Genomic DNA, 19,101 nt, shown 5'->3' with positions numbered 1-19,101 from the left:
CGCTCTTCTTTCTCTTTACACGCGAACAATACAGGCGTCACTGCACATCACGTTAAAAAGTCGCAGACACCTGACAACGAGCCTGGCAAGAAAAATTAATGGATAGGCTTTCCTCTCCTTGCTCTAGGCTGTACTGTACTTTTTTTTTTTCTTGCACGACTCTCTCGCTATTTCCCTAATGAAGCTCTCCGAGATGCAGCAAACGGGAGGACATTGTCATGATCGCATTAAATCAATTTTTTTTCTTCAGTTGAAGCGGGGAGTCCGCCTTATTTCGTAACACGTGACCGTGCAAGAAGTGGAAGCACGCGCACTCCAACCAGGGAGACTCAGCTGGGCCAAGGGCCTTTACACGAACACACTTGAGCACCAACTGTAAACTTCGGCAATAGTCCGGTAACTAATTACATCCGCATGTTGCTTCGATAGGTGACAGAAAGGCAGGACGCTCTAGAGGTGCACACATGCACCTGCCCACGGTTCCATAATACGTGGTCGAGGTGCAAAAGACGGACAAGACAAGAAAACAAGCACGGAGCAGATGTTTGGGCTCCATGCGACCAACTACAGCGGCACGGCTTCGAACTCTAGAAGGGTGAAGGTCCGATCTAGTTGATCTGAACAGGGAATATCGTAGAAACGGAAAATAAAGTAAGAAAACAGGCAGCATACAGCACGCGCTGCGTGTCGCCTGTGCAGTATACGCCTGCTCATCGGTTTCCTCGGACCATTCCGTTATCCAGTTCAAACGCTTAGAGCTAATCAGCTACAGCAGCCGAAGGAGGTGCTTTCAGTTGGACGGATCGCGTGCGTACACGCGCACACATGGACGAGTCGCGGCGACGCTCACCGCAGGAAACCGGTGCTGCAGTCCCCTAGCAGCAGCCGCCGCCGCGGCCGATCCGGGCGGCGAGCCGAGCAGGAGCAGGCAGGGTAGCTCGGGCGGCGGCGGCGCGGCGGGTCCCAGCGGGGTGGGCGCCCCCGCTGCCACCACGCCTGGCGGGGGAGGCGGCGGCGGCGGAGGGGGCGGAGGAGGCCCGGCGGCGGCAGCCGGTGGGGCCGCGCCCGCGGGACCACCCAGCAGTCTCGTCTGGTGCGGAGACAGGTGGTGGTGGTGGTGGTGGTGCGGGTGATGGTGGTGCAGCGGCGTCACGTACGCGGCGTCCGTGCCAGCGGCGGCGGCCGCGGCGGCCAGCACTTCCAGCAGCTGCGGAGGGGGAGGCGGCGGCGCGGCAGCCGGTGGCGCCCACCACTTGTCCAAGGCGAGCGCGACGGCAGCGCAGGGGTCCTCCTTGAGGTCGCCGACGACCGCCGGATTGGGGTGAGCGTAGACGGGAGGCGCTGCCGCAGAGGAGGAGGAGGCGCACGACGACGTCACAAGCGGAGCAGCGGCGGCCGAGGAGGAGGAAGTCGTCGTCGTCGTGGACGTCTCGGAGGCCCCGGGGGACGACGCCTTGAGCGCCGCGGCGGGTCCCCTACGACGGCGCCGCTGTCTCCTCGGCTTCTTCCTCCTGCAGGCCGCCAACGAAGCGTGCCGCCGGCGACGCGCGGCCACCGGCTGCTCCTCAACGGCGGCCGCGACCGGCCGTATCGCGATGTCTCAGCGGTGCTGGCACGGGGACCACATGCGCTCGCGCGCGAAGGATCAGGCGACGCTGCTGCTTGCTTCGGGCGCGAAACACATGGACTTCGCACCCTGCAACCGCTGTGCTAATGCCCACAGGATTTTCCAGGATCAAAGGCCCACACGGCCTTCTGCGTCTAGACGCAAGCTGCCACAGCACTATCTTCGTCCAATGTCTCCAAGTGCCTAGACGTCAACTACCTGCGCCAACCAGTGAAAACTCCGACGTTTGCGAGCCTTCAGATATAGGCCTTTCGGGAAGCCTGAGCAGCCTTCCGAGCACTGAAGACGAACGTATCCGCTGTATGAAAACGAACCAACTGGCTCGCTCGCTTTCAATTAGGCAGACATTACCACGGTTACAGTCATGTCGATTGGTACAAGAGATGCTTGCGCAACAGCTGTTCTCGACAGAAACTATGGGTAAGAAAGGGTAAGAAATATATCGTGAATATTACTCGCCATTAAAATCGACTTGAAAAATATATCTTGGCACTTCTCAAGTTTACAGCAAATGACAGAAGGAGAGCATCCCACATATAAACCTGTTTATGATGAGATCTATTTCGAGCTCCTTTTGTTTTTCTCTAAGGTTCATACATATGTCTGTGCTTTTTAAACGACTTGGTAAATGGAAAAGTTCTCGATATGTGCTGGCTGAGACGAACTGCTAATGAGTAATGATTAAGATCTGCACGAGTTGCTCGGAAGAAATCGTGCGGGGCCTTTTGAGGTAACGTACTCTTCCTGTCTTGAGCGGATGTTTGGAACAAGAATGCTTTCTATAGATGGGGTTCTTCCTGATGTCTATGCATACAGTGAGAGGCTTTCGAGGCACCAATCAAATCCCGACCACGAGACTTGGAAATGTTCCAAGTTGTGTAAGGGGAGTTCTAAAGCTATTTAAACGTATTGAGCGAAAGGTACCATCAAAAGATGATTCCAGGAACACCGGGGAAATCTCGAAAAACTCTACTACTACGGCAGGTAGGTTAAAAAAATTTAGAACTTCAATGCAAATTTCAAGCACGCTAAGAGGATCAGAGAGATGGTCAGTGAATGTCCTGCAGCTCTCTCGTTAGGCACCACTAGAAGCTACATTGACAAGAGTGTGTTTGATATGCGGTGCGTCGAACATTCAACGGCCGCCAGCTTCCATATGTTCACATCCGCCGACGCCCAACAAGCGGTGAACAGCGTCGCCGGGCCAACGGGATGATTGAGAAGCGTGCACAAGTATATATAGAAGAAGCCCTGCAGTACTTCCTTGACACCGGGATACTTCTACCGTTTTGTTAAGGCAAGGACCATCGGTCAAGGCGGCGCCGCACAGGTCGCTCCTCTGGATCTGGTGAAAACACGCGCAAAAGGGGAGCCTCACAACAAAGGCGGAACAACGCTGGAGAAAAAAGGAGCGCCTCAGCGACCTCGACCAAAGCAGACTCGACGGCGATGCTTTTCGAAATCGTCCCCTACGCTCCTTCGGCGCGCAGCAGCAATCGACGCAGTAACCTCGCCGCCTTCTCCCGGGACAGTAAAGACGCGTGACAGCAAAGCCGTGCCGGCTTCCGCTGACCGCCGTCGCCGAGAAACAAAAAGAAGCGGGTCGATGCTGGCGTCGCGTCACAACGACTCAAGCAACACCACCCGACACGCGCCGGGACGACGACAAGCACCACCAGCGCGAAGCAGGCCTGCAGTCACGACACCAATGACACCACAATGAGGAGAAAGCGGCGGTAGCAGCAAACAACGACGACGCGCACAGTTGAGGCAGTCAGGGAACGCCGCGCTCCTTCACGGCACGACGACGTGGACAATAGACGACGGGCACTTCGACGCGGCGCCTCTCGGTCGCTCCGCCCAGAAGGGACGTCGCCGAAAGCAGCAGCACTGGCGAACGGTCCAGCAGCAGCAGCAGCCCGTATGGTCCGGCTAGCCGCCCGCGCCCGAAAGGAGGGAGTAGCACGGCCGCCGACGCTCTCTCTCCCGAATGCTCTCTGCTCGTGTCGTGTACTGGCGTTGCACAAACGGGGACCCGCACGCGCAATCTAGTCCTACGGGCGACGACGCAGCGCGCTCTACTAACGCCGGGCCGCGGCGAGACCACGGGCGCGCGCGCCGGTCGTCGCGATGTCGAGGGGGGGCCGGATCGATGGAGCACGGGCAGCGCCGCCACTGCGGCGACGTTTTTCGGGGAGAGACAAAGATGGGGAAAGAGGGAACGAAGGGAAGAAAGCCCGAGGAGAAAGAAAAAGGCGAGCCGCAAACTCTCCAGCACGGTCGGCTGTAGCAGGCTCGATTCCCCGGCACGGGGTCGCTCAGCCCGCTTTCCCCTTTTCCACGAGAAGATCCCCCAGCCTCCGCCGTGGAGGGAGCAAAAAGAGAATGGAAAGGGGATTGTCTCAGATGCGCGTGCGCAATTCCCTACTTCTCAGTCGTCCCAGTGGGAAGGAGAAAGGCACGATAGGGGGAGGGGGGAGCGCCTCAAGCATCGGGAAGTACCGACAGTGAGAACCTCGGATAAGAAGGATAAGAACAAAAGAGAAGGGGGAGGGTGATTCGGGAAAGGTCACTTCCGCACGCGCGACGCCTGAGGGAAGACGTGGAAGTGAGAATCGGACAAGAGGGCCCTCTTCCTTGCACATTTTCGCTCTTTCTGTTTTGTGAAACAAGAGGAGTTGCGGGATCGACTCCCATTTTGAGAAAGGAGACACGTGCGGCGCTGTCCCGTTCCGTCAAGTCGTATCAGGCACAAGGAATAGCAGCGGATGGAAACGCAATTCACGAAGCTCTGGAAGAGGTTCGCAGACACCTCCCGATTCCCTTGCGCCTGAAAATTCGGGAAATGCAGAAACAGCCAGGGCGTTACAGAAAGGGGAGTCCCGTAAGGACGCACATAAGTGTGTGTCAAAACTACGGAATTTCAGAAAGCTGCAATATTTGGAACGACAGCCAAACAAATGCGTTAGAGCTTGTACACCTTCCTTCAGCTAAAGGAAACTGCACAAAACTTATGCAACGCACTTGTCATTTTGTCGTTAATCCACGAAAGCAAATGTTTACTTAGTATACGAACTCACAATGTCAGTCAGTCATTGAGCTCGAAGCCGGAACGGATCGCAGTACGCAAGTAGGCATGATTCCTTACGCAAGACTAAAAAAATTCACAGCTGTGGGGATGAAAAAAGCCACTGCTCATACACAGAAGGACGAGCAAAAATAAGGAAAGAGGCTGGCGTAGGGAAGCGTGGAAAGCATTCGGCGAGCGTTAGAATGCACCGCTGAGATTTAAGCTCAGACGAGGCCCCGAAGCAGCGCATCAAATATTACTTAACAGATCGAGCTAAGAGGCAACTCTAAAAACTCGAGACCTGAAAGATGCACGAACCTATATACTCCCTTAAGGGAAGATGACTAGTCCTTCCATTTTTCTCTGCCGGTGCGAGAAAACATCGCGCACTAACGCAAAATCCTCACACCTTTCTGAAGCGCATTGGTACGAAATGCCCAATGAAAGACGTGGGCTTTTCAAATATAAAACAGAAGGCGTTGCATACCAAAACATATCTACCATGTTTGAATGTGCGTGCGCAGGCGCTATACCTCTTCTTCGAATCAGCGACTTGCTGAGCGCACGTGTTTCCTCGCGGCCAATGAGGATCGCTGGGCTAGCTCGTGCATTTTTGAAAACCGAGAGGTTACGGCGGACAGACTAGTGATTGCATCAGCGGAAACGGGCCACCTGACAAATATTAGCGGCGAATGCACTCACCTTCTATGATACTGTTCTTCCGTTCAGCTGGCTCTCCAGTCAAAATTATACATCAACGTCGGAAGCTTTACTGTTGCTAGGGCATAGGCCAATCGTGTACGTTGGCTCATTCGTCACTGCAGTTCTCGCAAAATTTTCCGTGAGTCAAATAAAGGAAAAAGAGAGGAGGTGGCGGGGGTTCTTATCGAGATCACGTGTGAGTGCAAAAACGTATCGGCGATTCGGGCACTCAAAACTGCAGTTGGCAGTGATTTAATTAGGGTATAAAGCCCACTGGAGTTGCGCATTTCTGCATTTGATTATAGAGACGCATTTCTGCATTTGATTATAGAGATAAGCGTATAAGCGCCCAAACCCTGGTCATCATTCACACAAAGATTAAGTATCCGTTAACAAACACATCTAAGTTAATATTTTTGACAGCTTTGATAGCAATAGAAAATCTTGTTTACGTGTCGTGTAGGATAGCTGATTGTTGGGCTAGTTGGTTGTCCATAATTGAAGTAGTAACTTAGCACGATCAAAACACGCAAGCAAGAAAGGTGGACAAGGACAAGCGCTTTCCACCTTTCTCGTCCACCTTTCTTTTTCCGTGTTTTTATCGCGCTAAGTTACTACTTCAATTACGTGTCGTGGGTTTGCACATCCCATGATAAGGCTTGTGCCAGCTGCAAAACGTCAGTTTGAGTATAGCGTAGTGTTCAACAAGCAGCGCTGCAAAGTTGAGCACGGAGACGAGAACAGCACGTACTAAGCGCATCTATCAACTGTTTATTATTGTCTTGAGTGTTTTACGTCTCCTGTCATTATTCGGCTAGTGATAAACTCCAAACCTCCTGATTTAACTTTACAGCAGAGTGAAACAATTACGTACATTCATGCTCCTCCAGGATAAAGACGGCGAGATCCCCATCCACTTGAAACCATCGACTGCTCTTTGCCATGGTATCTAAGTCTTTTGCTCCTTCTCTCCCTCTCTCTCTCTTTCTTATCTTTGTGCGTGCGTGCATTAGCGATATCCTAGACCGTGTCACGCCTTTGTCCGAGGGGCAGACACACGTAAGCGGGACTCGAGGAACTACGACAGAGGGAAGTAAGGAAAACTTTGGGGAGCAGGCACGTGTCAGGCGCTCCACTTTCGGGATTCCGAGCAGATGTCGAAGGAAACGAGACGGGAAGAAATGGGGTGAGACGGAGGGAGCCGAAGAAGACGGAGAAGTGCGGCATGAAGTAGTCATAGATACTACACGTCAATAGACGGTCATGCGATCGCTCCACTGCAAAGCCTGCGTGGCCCGTCGACGACGAGGCGTCGGGATATCGCCCGTGTCTCCTCCCCTACATCCCCACTTCCCTCCGCGTCGAGCGACCAGATTGGGGAATGCCTCACCAGGAGGAAGGAAATAAAGGAAGGCGAGGGACATGCGAGATACCGCAGGACGTTCTACGGGAGACGAGCAGGACCAGCCGAAACGGAGATCAGAGGAAGCGAGGAACAAAATCAAAGGAAACGCCTTTCATTATTTTTATGTGCGTTACTGCGCTGCTTTACATATTCTAAGAACAGAAAAATCGGCGGCAACTTCCTCTGCTGCAGTAAGTGCTTGTTCCGCATTTAAGACCAATCGTTGCAGTTCTCGTACTCCTACCCTTGGTCCTTCTATTCTCTCTCTCTCTCTTTTCTCCCACGTAATAACATAAAAATGGAGCTCGTGCTTGCGACACTTGTCTCGCGAACACAGTAATGATGGCTCTATTTCACCGTCTATGCATCGCCGCACATAATAAATATATACATTATTTACGCACACGCAAGTTATTTTCGTGCCATCCGGGGGCACATGGTCCGTATTTTAGCTGCATGCAGGTAGACTGCGTGCCAATGTCACAATAAAACGGCAACCCGCAGATGAAGTCAATCTAGAGTGAGCGCGGACCTTGGCTCTTATCACTCAAGCTCGGCGAACTGCCGGTGATATAAAACCCATTTAACTCGGCACTCTATTGCGAACACGTGAGTTTGAATAGCAATTTGTAATAATAATACAATAAAGGCCACACGACCTGCGTTGCTTCAATGGGGGTGTGACGACGGTCGCCAGTGGGGCCCATCAAGATGCCCCAGGCCTTGTGAGAAACATGCCAATCCGCGGAGCCCCATCTTCCCGACGTCCACGTACTGGCAACGACGCAACCATGTTCTAACCAGCTAAGTCAACAGTGTTCGAGATATTTACCGATGGATAGATGAGCAGAAGAGAAAGAAACATGAACGACGATCCCGGCGGTATGTAGTTTACAACTTGTTTGCTCAGGATGCTACGAAAGAAGTACTGAACACCAACAGCAGACAAGTGCAGAAGAGGAATGCATTTTTCTCGCCTTTGCGTTCGTCTTTCAAGCGGTGAATCTTGAAGCAAACACCGCGAGCGAAGCAAAGTATGTAATGATAAAAAAAGATGACGTAATAGACAGAAAACTGCCGCTTTTCACGTTCATTGAAAATAATTTTAGAATCAAAGTTTAGCCAACTTCGTTTAAATATTTCCATTCTGAATATTCTTTCTCTAAAAGCCTCCTCCCTTGGAAACTACCACAGGAACGTTTGCCCAACCGTGGAGGAATTAATAGCTGTTTCAGGGAGGTTTTCTTAAGTTCTTCACATGTTACTTTTTATTCATTTCCTCGCAACAGTTTAACCAATTCCAGTATTAACAGCAATTTCCTAATACAACATAAATCTTGGCCAACCCCCCGCAGTGGGCATGCGTCACCATAGACGGCAAGCCAAACCAAAACTGCAGTTGACGGGCGCAATTCCTCGGTGTGCAGGTACGGTGAAAAGTTCACGACGTGCGGGGTTCCGTGAATATAGGAGTACAGCACTGTGTTTGTTGCGTACACTATAGTGCACACAGCACATTTCAAATGCAGTTCTACCTGCCCTGGCTCAGGAAGTAGGCTGCCCTTTTTCCTCAGATGGCGTACCCAGCGCACAGCCGACCGATTCTTTATGACAGCACCGCGCAAGCGTCGAATGGCCGGCCGGTCAGCGAAAGCAAAAGCGATCAGCGAGAGATCCTTGCTGGTCCGGTCGTCCCGACCCGTTGGAAGGCGCTCAGCGGTCGGCTATAGTCGACGCTCGCGCGGTGCTGTTATAATCGCTCCACTGTGCGTCTCACCCTGCTTGTGCACGAGTAAATAAGTGCAAAGCACGCGCTATAAAGTATATCGTAATAGTAGCAAGTAAACCCGCCGCCCCTTTCGATATGCATTGTCCATTAAACGTCTATCGAAGTTTTCGCGGCACCAAGCAAGGAACCCACAGGGACCGCAAGAACCGCGTTCAAAGCTCCGAGGCTTCCTTCGATGGAACGAAGTTTTCACGGACGGGAACGAACTTATAACGGCGTTAAGCGGTAATTTGAAACATGGAGGTCCAGAAAAGCAACAGACCACTCTCGGCTCTGGCTCGTCGTGGACCGGAGCCGCGAGAAAGGAAACAAGGCACGATAGGTTCGTCTTACACAATTCATACGTGGGGAAAAAAGAACCGAGAGAGCAAATAGCTCCCAGAAACTAGAACAAAATTCCGAACTTGAGTCGTGTCTTGTCACGGCGAGCACCCGTTCGGTTGGCGCAGGCCGGCCGAACGAAACAGAAGAAGCGAAAAAAAAAAAAGAATAGATGAAAAAGAGAAGTGGAGAATGAGGCCCGAAGCTACAAAAATGTTAGGGACACGATAACGTATGCAGGACAACGTAACGCGAGAGAAAATGAAGTCGAGAACTAAAATATTCACAAGTGGGGAGACCTTCTCTCAAAGATAAAATAATGTGCCGAGCACAGCGCAGGGTGGAGTTGGTTTACTTTAGAAAATGAGAGGTCACCGCGACCATGGATAGGCGACGTAAACGCTAGAAGGTTCTCCTAACAGCAGCAACAAAAGTCAGGCATAAAAGAGGGAAAAGAAACGAAGGAAATGTGTATCCAGGAAATTGACACACGCAAGGAATGGTTGACAATCTCACTAAGCGCGTAAAACAGCTCCGCGGCAAAGCAGTTACGGTGGCACAGTGCGAGGAATCGGGACGCAAAAGGGCCGTAAAAAAAGTGACAACAAATGTTGTTCAACAAGAAAACGCCCACGCACGAGAAGGGAGTATATGCGTAACGAGGGCAGTAAAATAAATAATAGACAGACAATGGCCAGAAGGCCAGGCGGTAAAAAGGGTGTTTCTTTTTTTCTACCGTAATATTTCAATGGCCAATCATAGGGAGGCCTTAAAGAAACATGTACAGAGAAGCACCAACGAATTTATACTAATTGGCAGATTACTCTTTCAGAAACTACATTGTTATTTCCTTGGCGGAAGAGGATCGATTATTAGCGCGGCAACGAAGGCGAAAATTCCCGTCTAAAATGTCGCACCCAAAGCACTGCGCCAATTGCATCAATGCGACGCCGCTGACTTCTCAGTAGTTGCATGTATACTCAAGCTATACTTACGCTTAAAAAGTTCTCGCAAGTTGCTAAGTCGAGCTTATCGTTGCTATCGAACACACTTTCCGTACCGAAAAAAAAAAAATAATGATCTAGCGATGAGTGAGACCGTCCAGACCGATGACGCCACAGGACGCTGTTATAGTAACGAAATTTCCTAGCAGCGTCGCCTCCCGCTTTTCCTTCGTGCGTCAATACTGGCTCGTCTTGCAATTAAGCTGGCCTGTTCGCCTCACGGTGATCCGCCAACCTTGACTTAATATTCCCCCTACGTGTCGCCGAGTAATGTTCCACTCAACCACGCACCGCCGACAGACAATCCGTGCTACGAATGAGTGGATGAAAAAACACTCGGGCTGCCGGATAATGAGTGCGCTGTCGCCCCATGAATTATTCCGCGGATGGCTACACTGGACTAGCAATCAAACCCCCACGGGTCGCCCTTTTGTGCGCGTAGCCGAACGACATCAACATTTAGCCTAGCCAACAACGTGAAGCTCATAAGTCCATAGCACACTTTTACGTACGAACTTGGGTTTTAATTTGATTTAGCGGAAGCAAAGGGGGCAGTGTAGACAGTTACATACAGTATACAGGAGTGGTGATATGCACAGTGGTACTTTTATGTCTATTAAAGTGTGAAAGTAACCACCTCCCTTTTGTCTCCATTCGGCGGGCGTTTTCCTCTGCACGAGGCACAAAGTGTTGTTTGTTGTAAATTTGTTGCATTATGCGGTTATGCGTTTGTACTTCTGTATGCGCCTTGAAACGCACTCCCTGTATAAGTCTATGCAGGACAGACAGTATACGTCACGTGAAAAGAAGATTAAAGAACGATTAGTGAGTGATCTTTGTGGCGTGCAAACCCTCAAGCATACAGCGGCAGCACAAAGAACGGGAGGAAAACAAGCAAATGATAGAATTAACTGCGGTGAAGAAGAGCCGACGACAAGATAAGTGCTGAAAGGGCTAGTGATGAAGATGAGGGCTTGATCTCGTTCCAGAACAATAATTCCTCCCAACAATATTACTCGTATTTATTCATTTCAGTCGTTATTACCTCGAATTTCTATCAATCTTACTTTCCTTTCTTGATTCCATTTTTCTTTTGCTTACTTCAATTTCGTCATTTTTTTTATTTCATTTTATTTTGTTGCTTCGTCATGTGCTCCTCCGTCTGAGTTCGTTATTCGCTTCTGTTACAGCCATAACCTTCATATTCATGCTACGTGCATGCACTGCAATGAAATTCTTTCTTCATTCGTCATGTCCTTTCTTCGATCTCCCATTCCTCTTTTCTCTTTTTCATTTCTTCGTTCATTCATTCATTGCTTCCTTCGCCATTTCGTTCATCCCGTTTTCCCATCGCTTCCATGCACTTTTCGTAAGGACGGCGAGCCAAATCGAACATTACTGACCGCGCACTGGTAAGCACACGCGCTATCAGACAAAGCCCAAACAATCCAAAGATGGCGAACAGCTGGATGACATCCGAACGGCTAAACCTTACGCACGGAATAACTAGAAATGAACGAGGCGAACGAAGCGAGCGACACGTCGTCATTCCCACGCTGTCCAAGACAGTCAGACCGCAGCGTCAGAGAAAGAAAAGGATGGCTATGTGGCAGAAAGAGTGTAGACGACGACATGGAGCTGGGAATCGATCGGCCCGGTCTCATCGCGCAGAACAAGGGCAGCTAACGAGGAGAAAGAACGGAAAACTGGTTCATGGAAGCTTGCTAGGATGAGGATTTGACACGAAGACGACAAGATATGCGCATAAAAGCGCGGTATTATAGGATAAAGAAAAAAGAAACAAGTTCAACGGTAGCTGCTACCCGTCGTTGAAGATCTAGCTGAAAGTCAAATAAAATACGGATAACGCTGCGGAGACACGCCTTACGTTCTACGAACGACTATAACAATGACGTCCGGGTACGACAGAGGACGATGACAGCCTCCCGATTCGGGAGAACGAGACAGGTCCTCCTGAGGATCACCACCAATGGGCCTTGGCGGCTATCAGCCGCGCGCACCGACATCGGTACCGCCTTCGCGGTTCCTTGTCAATCCGAGACGAGAGAACAGATGCGTAGCATCTGCACGGACCCTGGCGAGCGAGTCTCCCGTTCACGGAGCGGAGAGGACAAGGGCGCGTACACTGGCGCTTTCACGGACGGCGCCACGTATTTCGCAATGTAAAAGCCAGCGTAAGCGCACGAGGCTTAAACGGAGCAGAGGTTTGGGTAGTTGGTTAGCGAAGACAAATATGGACTGTTTTTTACAGTTGCCGTGCGAGTCCTTACTTACCACGCTGCTCAACATATTGGTGCGCACAAAGCGTCCAGGTACGCAGAGTGCGTGGCAATCACTCCATGCAGGGTGACGACGGCGAGCGGGAGCGAGGCGCCACATGCCAACGCCTTAACGTTTTTGTCAAAACGCGCACAGCGTTTGCTTCCTCCTTAAAGCAAATAACTTCAGAAAATGAACAAAACTAGCGAAGGAGCTGCGATGCCCTACAGAAAGTGGACACGATCAGCAAAACATAAAAACCTGGAACATCAGCTTAAGCTTTACACATCCCAGTGATGCGAACAGCGCCCAGGAGAACGGATGACGTGGTGGAGTGCACGAACCCGGCGCAAAAGAAAGTAAAACACACACACATCAAAGAGCAGGCGCGGGGAAGGTGGTGGTCCGTCCATATCGTTGTTTCTTGGCGGGTGTTCTCGCTTCGCAACTCGTCGCCCCGGACAACCTTCTGGAGGGAAGACTAAGCGGGGACACGCGACATCTTCTGATGCTTCATCCTATACGTCTTATCGTTCGGTATCTTTTGGTATCTCTAAGGAAAGAAGAAGCGCTGTAATTTTTTATATTATACGGGGTCGTGGGCCCTCTGACTTGGCCGTAGGCCACGCTATAAGGACGCCCGTACTATACACAACTGAGATGTAATGCTTTACCGGATTAGTGTCTATACAGAGTTCGTCCAAACCAAAGCTCAGCCACAGCCAATCCGTACGCGACACATCGAAAGGGCGCGCCCCGAGTTTGTGCCGAGAGACGGACGTCCATTCTAACGTCGTGCCGGCCTCGTATAGCGGCGATACCGCGAGCTAGACACGCGCACGGAGGACAATGTGTCGCGGGCGCAAGAAACCTCGCAAGGGGAGACCGAGTAGTGCGCGAAGAGCTTCCACCGCCCACGAGAAGAGAGGGCGCGTCCGGTTCTCCGCCGGACAGAGTGGAGCAGCGAAACGTGGTGAGCGGTCGTTCTTGTCCGAACACTCCGGCACAGAGAGAACGACAGAAGAATGCACCACAGAAGGCACACAGTGAAGGCACACCACGAAGAAAAAAAAGCTGGCCCAAACGGCGAAAAGTGCGTTGCGATACCGTCGGACCAGCGCGTACGTCTCTGTGTGCACTCACAGCCATCTTTCATTCAGCTGTCTTTCTCACCTTTCTATTCCACTCCCCGAGCGAATGGGGTAGGTAGCCAACCAGACACTTTGCAGGTTTAACATCATTGCTTTATTCCTTTCTTTCGTTTTATATCTTCTTTCTCTTTCGAAGCAAGTTCCCGGCATCACCGCATAAGCGCGAGAAGTAGCAGTAGCAGGAGGACCGACTCAGCGCCGCCGCAACCACGCGCACATGCCCACATTGTCGCAGGCGTCGGGCCCCGACAGAGCACCGACTCCCGCCTGTCTCTGACTGTCGGTCCCTCGACATGGGCCCTAGATTGTTCTTTTGTTTCTTCTTTCGTTGCCTTCCTTGCTTCCTCGAAACGCCCTTGCAGAGGCCCGTGACGAAGATGTCCGCGCGCGTGCAACTCGCCCAGTAATTTACTCACTTCGCATTCCTTCGAAACTTCACGAGATTGTTTCTGGCGTCTCTGTGTCAACTGGGCCGTGACAGGTTCCCTGCGGACTGAGCCGAGCCAACTCGGCCCAAGGACAAGACGGGAGACTCCTTACCTGTCCGGTGACACCCGTTCCGCTTTGCCCTCCAGGAGTTGTCCGGCACGGAACCTTGTTACGCGCATTACCGAATTTATTAATGCGAAAGTATTAAATGGCTCATGAGGCGGAACACCTGGCGTCGTCGGCATGACCACACGATAGTCCAAAAAAGCTACGAACCCTCGACCTTCGGTGGGAGTCATACCCACGAACTTTGGTGTTAATTAGGGCGCAGTTAAGGCATATTTAATTAAGGTGGAGTTAATAAGGCAATGGAACCTTCGACCTTCGATGGAAGTCGAAGGCACGACATGTTGTGTTAATTAAGGCGCGGTTAATTATGAAATAATTAAGGCACTCGGACCCACGTCCTTTGGTGGGAGTCGAGCCCACAACATTCGGTGTTAATCGAGGTGAGTTAATTAACGCACAGTTAATTAAGGTAGACGGACCATCAACATTTGGTGGGAGTCAAGCCCACGACCTTTGGGGTTAATGAATGCGTAATTAGTTAATGTGCAGTTAATTAAGGGATAATTCATTAAGGCACCCGAACTACGATCTTCGTTGGGAGTCGAACCCTCGACCTTGCGTTGTGCGTACCATCTGGCGAACACCGTTGCTCAAGTGACGTCGCGGCGCTTTTTCTGGCGTGCCAGCTCGAGTCACGTGACTCCGCCAGCGGCGCCACCGGACGTCGGCGCGCTTCCGCTCGCGCGGCTGCAATGCTCTCGCGTTCATCCACGCAAGGACGGCCATAGGCGCCTCTTGAATCTTTCATTTCCCTTTCAATCAAACGTGACTGCGAGTGGCGAAGCCAGTGAAAAGATGGACGGACAGGATTCATGGGAAAGTACGTGACCGTCATAAGATGAAGAAAGTAAAACTGCAAAAAAAAGGCAATCATCAAAACTGAGAGCTGGGTGACTTGGTGTGGTTCCATCTTAATAAAAAACTGCGCTAAAAAGACGGCCGAGCAAAGCAGCGACAAGCACGGGCGCTGGCTCGCAACTATAACAGTTTATTTTCAAAGAAACAGAATAAGCAGAAAAATAGGCGGCAAGGAGAACTCACACCCTCTCACGAGAGCACGAAAACAAGTATCATATGCGCGGGAACTCCAAGGCTGGCTAATCAAGAACTGATTCGCATGCATGCCCGTAGGTATGACGCTGCTGCCTATGACAGAACTATCGAAGGTTGACTGACGCATCTGTCACCTTTCAAAAACATGTAAAAGCTTTCATTACTTCTCTTCCTTCTTGCGCATTATATGCCGGCACAAAATCTCAGTTTTATCAAACGATGTGCTTACACAACCCCGTGCGGCAGTGAACCGCCAAATCTGAACCATTGCCACTCTTTCCGCTGAGCACATGTTCCTCGATCCTGATATTTAAACATCGATTAGTTTGATCTATGTAAACCTTTCCACAAGAGCACGGTACTCTATAGGCAAGTTTAATTTTGCAGTGCGCGTATTTCTTATGATTGAGAAAGCATCCTGCACGATTGTACCTCGCCTCTCCATTCATCTTTTTGTCGACGGCTGGACAAATCTGACCAAGCTTGTGGCCTACACTAAATACAACATCAACCTTATACCGGCTTGCCACGTGTTTTAACCCGTGTGCTAGCTTATGCACATAAGGATGCGAAACTACACTCTTTCTCATTTGAGCATAATCGTCAACTATTGGTATTTTCAGAATGCCTTTACCTAATTTTGATACTTTTTCACAAACTCTTGCGATAACACCGATAGGGTACCCTGCTTCTTTTAGTCTAGATGCTTGCGCACCCTGTGGTGCATGATTTAAACAATGAAGAGTGTACGCAAGAAACGCAAATACCACTTTTGACTACTTTCGAGTAATCAAAGAGAAAATAAAGGCTTCTCTGCCCCAAGGGAATACTCCCAGCAAATGTGGTGTGCTACAGAAAATACTAACATTAAGAGGAAGCTTTAGCTCGGGCCCAACTCCGACGCGGCCTATTCAAATACATGTAAAACGCAGAAACACTTTTCTGGTGTAACTCATCGACCGAGTTTAATGAAATTCGTTGCATTTGAGAGAGAAAATTAAATTCTAGTGACTGTTGGAAGCAGAATTTCAATTTAGGGCCTGAACTTTGTTAAAGAAATTTTCAAAATTCGAAAGTTGGAAAAAAATAGAAGCACGATTAACTAACACCTCTGCATCAAGAATAGATATCGTGGTTCCGTAAACAGCATCCACTAGATCATTCAAAGCGGACAAATTTTATATGTCAACTTATATCTTATGTGAATTTGTTAGGTTGTGTACAAGGGTTATGCAAAAACTGCATTTCCATATTACTAAATTTTTTCAGATTCATGTGTAACATGTCAATTTTTCCCGCTTTAGATATACTATCAGATGCAATTCGCAGAATTGTGATATCATTTTCATTGCTGAGTTAGAGTTGTAAACTTGATAGTTTCGTTTTCTAAAAATTTGCGTTTCTTGCCAAATTTCCATAAAAGATTGACCAACTAAATCAAAAATTCGAGACCAACAGTGACTATATTTTAAGTTTTTCTTTTAAATGCAACGAACCTCGCCAAATTTGGAGCAGTGGTTGCCGAGAAAAATGAAATCTCCTTTTATATGTATTTAGATAGGAGCACCCGAGCTAAAGCTTCCTCTCATGTCCAAAACTTGTAGCTATTTTTCAACAGGCAGTTCATACGTGAAATTGAGGCCTTCGTCGCATTTCTTGAACACCTTTAATACATCAACGACTCTTCTTTGTACGTCAAAGGTTGTCACAATAACAAGAAAATGATCAACATATCGATCGCACAACCTTAACAGTAAAGTCCCCGATGTTCTCCTTTCTTTTTAACTCGTCTGTCCACATAAGCCCAAAAAATGTTTCCGAGAACAGGGCAACGCTAGAACCAGTACGTACTCCTGCTTTCTTAACAAGAAAGAAAGAAAACAGTCCCACCCTACGTACGAGGACTTCAAATAAAATGATAGAATTTCCACGAAACTTTCAACAGAAACAAGATAGTTAGTAAGAAACCATTGTTCATCCTTATCTTCTGTTATACATTGCTTGACATACTGCATCAACTTGTAATTGAGGTAAGGAGAAGTACAAGTCCTGCACGTCAATGCTACAACCTGTGGCACGCCCAGGATTATGCTCATTCAAAAACGATACCAATGCACCAGAATTGCGAAGAAAAAATGGGTCATCGTATTTTAGAGGCGAAAAATGATGCTGAAGCCACTTTTAAGCTTCGTGCTGCCAAGTGCTTGTCTCAGCCCTGAAAGGTACGTTAGGCTTATGGGTCTTAGACGTGAAAAAAACTTCAAGAGCGTTGTTATCGTCTTTCTTCACCTTCATAGATGGCGCCCTCCCCTTTACCTTTCATGACGCACCTATAATGCGACGTTGATATTCCGACGCACAAATTCCATTTTTGTTGATCTGAGGCAATGCACAGGAGCGCTTCTGGTGAAGAAGATAAAGGAAACGTTTAAAATAGAAGATAGAGAAAGAAAAAAAATAAGCGCGAATGGAAATACGTGTAAGGAGCGTCTGTCATTCGCACCTGTTGGTTGGCCCCGGAATGCGAAGCAGACGCGCTCAAAGGAATAAGCGAGCAGGAAATAATAACAAACGAAGCGCAAGCCGGCGATTTCTTAGCTCGGCACTATACACACGCCGGTGACATGCGCGCAGTCGAAGTTTTGACCAGCGCGTATGCTACGAGCAAGGATCTCTCCGAAGTTCTTCCGGTCCCACTTTATTTTTCTCGCTACATACTTCGAACACCTTCCACCTTCGCTATAGGAACAGCTCGCCATGGAAACAGAATTTTAATTACGCAAGAAAACGGAAACGCACAAAGGTACCTCTTTTGCAAACTTCAACGGGAGCCGCGAGCGAGTCCCGGTCCTGCTTGACTGAAAAACTTCCTCGGGGCACCGCGGCCCCACGGAGCGCCCAACTCGTGCGAACGTGCTCGCACGTGTCATCGACAGAGGCGCCACTGCGGAGACGCGTTGATAAGTGAAGCGTGAAAGAAACCGAAGGAAACGACACTCCGCCACCGAGTGTTTCAATGGAGTGTGCTCTACATGTTCGATTCCAACGTGTACGCGTGATGTTCTGTAACAAAACGTGCACCTTTAGCTCGATCCTGGGAGCTGTCTTCGCCGCACGGCAAATTTGTTGCAGGAAGTAAATCTGGGCGAACGCCTGACAACCTGAAGTACGTCCGAAGATGGTCCTCCAAAAAACAGCTAAGAAATCAAGACAAAAAGAAAGAGCTGTCTCGACACAAACTGGTAAATTGATAGAGCTGGACGACGCTTGTCGATTACCCACGCTCCCGATTCGCGTACGTCTGTTCCTTAATAGAGTGTCTTAGATGAGCGTCTTTACGGTACGCTCCTCTCCGAGTGGCCCCGCTAAGCCACAGCGAAGCGGCGGGCGATTTTCACGTTTTAGTTGCACGTTTAGCGTAGCGGAGCGGACCTTTCGTAGTTGCAGCGCTCCCTGGCTAAATTCAGGGTAATGAAAGAAAATAAAAACACTTTATGATCACTCTTATACCGTAAAACGTATATATGTATATATATAATACCCCTGTCAAGCGGGCAAGTTAAGTGCACTTACGGGGAGTGCACTTCGGGACCTTGAGTCACACTTTAGGCAACGCGCTTCTTAACGGGAAAACAGAGTGCACTCGCAGTAAAAATAAAATGGCGACAGACTAAGAGCGCGTTCTTAAAGATGTAAATTAACAAGAGAAAGCTGCTAAAAAGCGATTGTTTTAAGTAGAATTATATATAAAAACAAACTTCATCTATTTGTCTCAACAAAAAACGAAGATGTTTTTATTATAAGTGTGTTGCAAGTCAATGCTGGCCAAGACGAATGCCTAGCCAATCCAAAACAACACGGCGGCGTGCGGCAGTTGATCCTGCTCATGATCCTGCTAGAACAGAATATGAGCGAGTATATATGAGCAAAGACGGCGAGTTCGATATTTAGCTACACTGCAAAATGCCACGCACACGGCTCAAAGCACGACTAGCGTGGTCAGCACGCTTTCACACCAAAATAAACACGAACTGAATGAACATGGCGGCGCCGCAGTGCCGCATCATTCTGGCGCCGTTAGTTGCGTACATGATAAATTCGTTTCTTTATTGTGCTGTTTCGCTTCTCGCTAAACACAAAT

General features: G+C 49.5%; 1 protein-coding gene across 1 annotated transcript in view; it reads right to left on the bottom strand.

Annotated features, from left to right (window-relative positions):
* The window catches only part of LOC126525985 (RNA binding protein fox-1 homolog 2-like), a 323,725-nt gene extending 322,125 nt beyond the window's left edge, over nt 1-1,600 (bottom strand). Inside the window, exon 1 of the mRNA XM_055067939.2 lies at nt 851-1,600. The gene's annotated coding sequence lies outside the window, so the exon portion shown is untranslated. The remainder of the gene's footprint in view (nt 1-850) is intronic.
* Between the last annotated feature and the right edge of the window lie 17,501 nt (nt 1,601-19,101).

The sequence above is a fragment of the Dermacentor andersoni genome, chromosome 8 (assembly GCF_023375885.2).
Source record: "Dermacentor andersoni chromosome 8, qqDerAnde1_hic_scaffold, whole genome shotgun sequence".
NCBI lineage: Eukaryota > Metazoa > Arthropoda > Arachnida > Ixodida > Ixodidae > Dermacentor > Dermacentor andersoni.
The sequence above is the reverse complement of the archived record's forward strand: the minus strand, read 5'-3'. Positions and strand labels throughout refer to the sequence as shown.